Genomic DNA, 5,733 nt, shown 5'->3' on the forward strand with positions numbered 1-5,733 from the left:
CTGACGCCTGTTCCCCTTTTTACTTAGGCCCTGCTCCGAGTGAACGGCCTTCGCAAGCCGCTTGACCGGAAGAACAAAGAGGTAAAGGCTGCAAAAGCTATGGCCGCCTCTGACTGTGATAAGGCAATGTTTCAAATTGCCCAAAATGAAGTTCTGACCATTGATATTCTTTATTATCAGGCGCAGGCTACCGCCGCTATCCGGGCTCAGTTAGAGGCGGCCCAGAAGAGGAATAGCGAGCTGGAGGCGACCATCAACAACCTCAAGGCCGAGCTGAGACCTCTTCGCCAAAAGATGTCCTCATACGAAACCTTGGAGAAATCCTTGGCGAGCGTAAAGGTACGCCTGGTGACCCAGGAGAAGAGTCTTACTCAGGAGCTCTCGGAAAAGGCCGAGCAAGAAAAGAAAGAGCTGGTCCGGGAGATGATGGAAGACTCTGCTCAAATCCAGCGCATGACTTGGGGCCGCCTCTTCCCCAATGCCGACTATGCCTCATGGGAAAAAACGTACCGCCAATGTTCTGATAGATATAATCAAGAGATCCTGACGGCTGCTGAGGAAGAGGCGTTGGAGGAGGAGGAGCAGCCGGTAGTGGCGCTTGTGCCGCTTGGGGGTAATGCATCAAACAAGGATGCAGCTGAAGCCGAGTCCAGCAAGAAGAGTGCTGACCAGGCGGCAGCTGCTGATATTGAAGATCTGCCCCCTTCTTAAGCTTTATGTCTTCTTCCCACGGCATGCGTGCCGTTTGTTTGTATTTACCCGGCCAGTGGGCCGGGGCTCTGAATATTTTGCCGGTCTTTAATGACCGGCTTCCTTTTAATGAATATTTTTGTTTTGCTTCAAACTTGTTCAAGTATTGAATATTCTGATATCCAATTGTACACTCTACCAACTGTTTTACATGGCCGATAGTTGCAGACAGGTACAGATAGTTAGTTACGCCGCCTATGCCCCTGGACGACTGGTCGTCTGTTTCCAGGCTAGACGATCAGTCGGCCATTTATCCAATCGGTATTCGAACCATTTTAAAGACTGGATCCCCTTTAGGCAGGCGGTTCTGTCATATAAAATTAACCAAGAAGGAAAGTGGTTTCCTACTTGTCATGTTTTTAGGCTAGAGACTTTAGGCCGTCTAGGCCGACTGTTTTCCGCCATATTTAATCTAGTGTGAACAGGTGCTGTATGAACACCTTTTTAGTTTCATACTAAAATTTTTAAGGAGTGACCAAGTAAACATGATTGTTACCTAGTCGCCAAGTAAATGAGTAGTAGAGGTATCAAGCGGTGGATACCGGTTGTTCCCCTTTATTCGCCAATGTTTGTTGGCTTTTAACTCATAAGTTGTTAACCTAGCAGGAGTAGTGGTTGAGAGCCCCTGTTTGCTAAAAACAGGCGGACGAAGTTTGAGAGAGTGACTATGAGTTAACTTTGGAGTTACTCAGTCGCCGTCACTCCTGCTTGAGTAGTAAAGGTACCAGGCGGCGGAGGCCGGCTGAACCTTTTGATTCGCCAATGTTTGTTGGCTATTAACTCAAGAGGTACCCCCTGCATTTATCCCAAGTAATACAGGCGGTCATCTGACTCAGATGTCAACTGCTACCACTAGTTTGGTTAGTGATAGAGTTATCCTTGTCTCAAAAACGACTACGTGGTTGCCCTTGGGGACAGTCGTGTAGGTGCCGTGTAATTAGTTTATAGAGCAATGTTCCACCCAAAAGGGAGCTGCTCTCTGCGACGAATTTCATCCGGAGGGATGCCGCCGGACGCCTGCTATGATGTTGGGACAGGTCGTATTAGTTTTGAAGATTGGATCAGTTGGCTTGGCGCCTGGTCTGATCATTCGGCCTGTGGCCTTGGTTAGTTCTTAGTGAACGTAGGTGCTAAGTAAAAGGAGGGTAGCCGCCTGTTTAGGCACAGGGTCGGCCAGGCCCTGATCATTTTTAGTTAAGTATAAGGGGGGTGGCTGTGTGTTTGGAACCAGTCGGCCCTCTTCTATGGAGAGTAGCCGACTATATGTCTAGACGGCATGCCCCTATGGTGATAGAGTAAAATACTCAATGGAGAGTAGCCAACTGTAAAGGTACAAGCGGCATGCCCCTCTGAAGATAGAGTAAAATACTCAATGGAGAGTAGCCGACTGTAAAGGTACAGACGGCATGCCCCTCTGAAGATAGAGTAAAATACTCAATGAAGAGTAGCCGACTGTAAATGTATAGGCGGCCTGCCCCTCTTAAGTAAGAATAAAAATTAAACATGGAGAGTAGCCGACTGTTTGTCAGCAGGCATGCCCCTCATAAGTAAGAATAAAAACTGAGTATGGAGAGTAGCCGACTGTTTGTTAGTAGGTGTGCCCCTCTTAGTACAAAATTGAATATTAAGTATGCAAACTTTTATTAAGTAGCCCTTGACTATTTACATCATTCAAAAGAAATATTTCTTAAGATTATCTACATTCCAAGTTCGAGGCAACGGTTGTCCGTCTAGTGTTCCCAGACGGTAGGTACCGTCCCTGACCTCTTCACAGATTCGGTAGGGTCCTTCCCAGTTGGGAGTTAGTTTGCCAGACTCATTAGCCCTACCAACTGCTTCCATTTTTCTAAGTACAAAGTCCCCCACTTTGAGTGGACGCCTGTGTACTTTTTTGTTGTATGATCTAGTCATTCTCAGGCGGTAAATTTCATGGCGCAAGACAGCATTGCCCCTCCTTTCAGGAAGTGAGTCTAATGCCAGGCGCATGGCTTTCCAGTTTGCCTCTTCGTCATATAGCATTACTCGAAGAGTCGGCTCGTAGTGTTCTATTGGAAGAACAGCTTCCGCACCATAAGTTAGGAGGAATGGAGTTTCTCCAGTCGCCCCTTTTTCAGTCGTCCTAATGGCCCAGAGAACATGTGGTAATTCATCCGCCCATAGGCCGCCTGCTCGTTCAATCTTTTTCTTGAGACCGTCTGAGATGATTTTATTAAAGGCTTCTACCTGGCCGTTTGCTTGTGGACGGCCGACAGATGCAAAGTAGTGTGCAATTCCTTGGTCACCCAACCAGCTTTTGAGAACAGGCGTCTCAAATTGGGGACCATTATCAAAAACCATAGACATGGGAACCCCAAACCGAGTGATGACATTTTTCCAAATGAATGAAATTACATCCTTCGTCTTGATTTTCTTTACAACCTCCGCCTCTACCCATTTAGTGAAGTAGTCGACGGCAACAAGTATGTACCTCCTTCCGCCTGTAGCAGGCGTATATGGACCCAGAATATCCATGCCCCACTTAGCAAACGGTAGTGGGCTATGAATGGTAGTGAGGTCAGTAGCCGGACGGTGAATTAGCTTGCCAAACCTTTGGCACTTGTCACATTTTTTCACCATCTCCATTGCATCTGCTTCTAAAGTAGGCCAAAAGTAGCCCTGTCGCCTTGCCCGTTGAGCAAGCGTCCTACCGCCTATATGGGAAGCACAGTAACCAGAGTGAAGATCGTCTAGTATCTCTCGCCCCTTTTCTGGAGTAACACACTTTAAGAAGGGTTGAAGGTACCCCCTTTTGTGAAGTTCTCCCTTTATTATTTCAAAACTGGTTGCTCGTTTTTTCAGTGCTACCGCCTGTTGATGATCATCCGGCAGGGTACCATTTGTCAGATATGCCCTGATTGGATCCATCCAGGTTGAGCTTCTGTCTAAGATTCCAATAGGTTCTTCCTCAATGCTTCTCCTCTCCATTACTTCCCAAAAAACAGTTCGAGGAGTATCACAGGAGGCGGATGATGCTAATTTTGAAAGTGCATCCGCCTGGTTGTTTTCTGATCTCGGCACTTGGGTCAGATGGAAATCCTCAAGGGAGCCGACTGCTTGTTGGACCGCCTGTAAATACTTGATCATGGCCGGATGGGTTGCTTCGTATTCGCCATTGTACTGACTCACTATCAATTGTGAATCGGAACAGGCGTCTATTTTTCTTGCTCCTGCCGCCATGCACATGCGGATTCCGGCTAGTAAAGCTTCATATTCTGCCTCATTGTTTGAGGCCTGAAAACTGAAGCGTAGAGCATACTCGTACCTGTCGCCCTCTGGCGACTGACATATGACGCCTGCTCCACAACCATTTGAAGTAGAACTTCCGTTTACATATACCTTCCAGACTTGGTCTGTAACTTGAGAGTCAGGAGGACGAGTCATCTCAACAATAAAGTCAGCAAAGGCTTGCCCCTTCACTGCTTTTCTAGGCTCGAAAGTAACTTCGAGGCTCTGTATTTCTATGGCCCATTTGATCATTTGGCCTGACGACTCCATGATGGTCAGTGGCCGCTTGATAGGTTGGTCTGTATACACGACGACTGCATGTGCCAAAAAGTAGGGCTTCAATTTTTAACAGCCATGAAGAGTGCAAGACCAAATTTCTCCACTAAGGGATACCTCAACTCGGCATTTTTCAGTACATGACTGACAAAGTAGACTGGGAGCTGACAGCCGTCTATTTCAGCAAGGAGAACAGCGCTTAACACATGATCAGAGACGGCCAGGTACATGTAGAGTACTTCTTTGGGCAAAGGGCTGACCAGCCTCGGCAAGGAATGCAAGTGAACTTTCAATTTCTGGAAGGCCGCCTCAGCATCCAGCCCCCATTCAAACCTTGCCTTTTTCTTAATTGCCTGGAAAAAGTATAGGCATTTGTCGCCTGATCGGCTTAGAAATCTTCCCAAGGCCGCCAGACAACCTGTTAACTTCTGAACCTCTCGGATGGTACGAGGCGACTGCATGTCAATGACCGCCTGCACCTTCTCAGGGTTCGCCTCTATTCCTCTCTGATTGATAAGGAATCCAAGAAATTTCCCAGACTCAACTCCAAAGACACATTTCTTGGGATTGAGCATGACATGGTGCCGCCTGAGTGTGGCGAAAGTTTCTCGGAGGTCCGACAGATGATCTTTCTGAAGTTTAGACTTGACAATCATATCATCAATATATGCCTCGACATTTCTCCCAATTTGATCAAAGAACACAGTGTTTATCATTCGCTGGAAAGTGGCCGGGGCATTCTTAAGACCTAACGGCATGACCGTGTAACAGTATAACCCCTGATCAGTGACGAAGGCCGTCTTCTCCAGATCTTTCTTCCATAAAGGAATTTGATGGAAACCAGAGCAGGCGTCCATAAAGCTCATCAAAGCATGGCCGGCTGTTGAGTCGACCATGTTATCAATTTTAGGCAGAGGGTAACTGTCTTTGGGGCACGCCTTGTTTAAGTCTGTGTAGTCTACACACATTCGCCAGGTGCCATTCGGCTTTTTAACAAGCACCACATTTGCAACCCAGTCTGGGAAGTAACATTGCCGAATGAACCCTGCATTTAGTAATTTTTTAACTTCGGCGGCTGCCGCCTGACTTCTTACTTCGCCATGGTTCCGCTTCTTCTGCCTTACTGGCTTCTTTTTCGGATCCACAGCCAGTTTATGTACCGCCAGGTCAGGACTAATGCCTGGCATTTCGTGGACTTCGAATGCAAAGATGTCCTTGTATTCTTTCAATAGTTTGTAAAAGTCGTCACCCAGGACTCTCAGATCAGGTCCGTATGCTCACCAGCCGGCTGAGGGCGGAATTCATCCGACCGCTCCTCTGCCAATGATTGCTATTTTCTGTCTTTTCTTGCGGCCCCCGTCTGGGCTGCCTTTCTCTTCTTGCCGCCTGCTTCTTGAACAGGCGCACTCTCCTTGACATTGTCAAGGTTTGTTTTTTCCACCA

Source organism: Chenopodium quinoa, unplaced genomic scaffold (genome assembly GCF_001683475.1).
Source record: "Chenopodium quinoa cultivar QQ74 unplaced genomic scaffold, ASM168347v1, whole genome shotgun sequence".
Taxonomy (NCBI): Eukaryota; Viridiplantae; Streptophyta; class Magnoliopsida; order Caryophyllales; family Amaranthaceae; genus Chenopodium; species Chenopodium quinoa.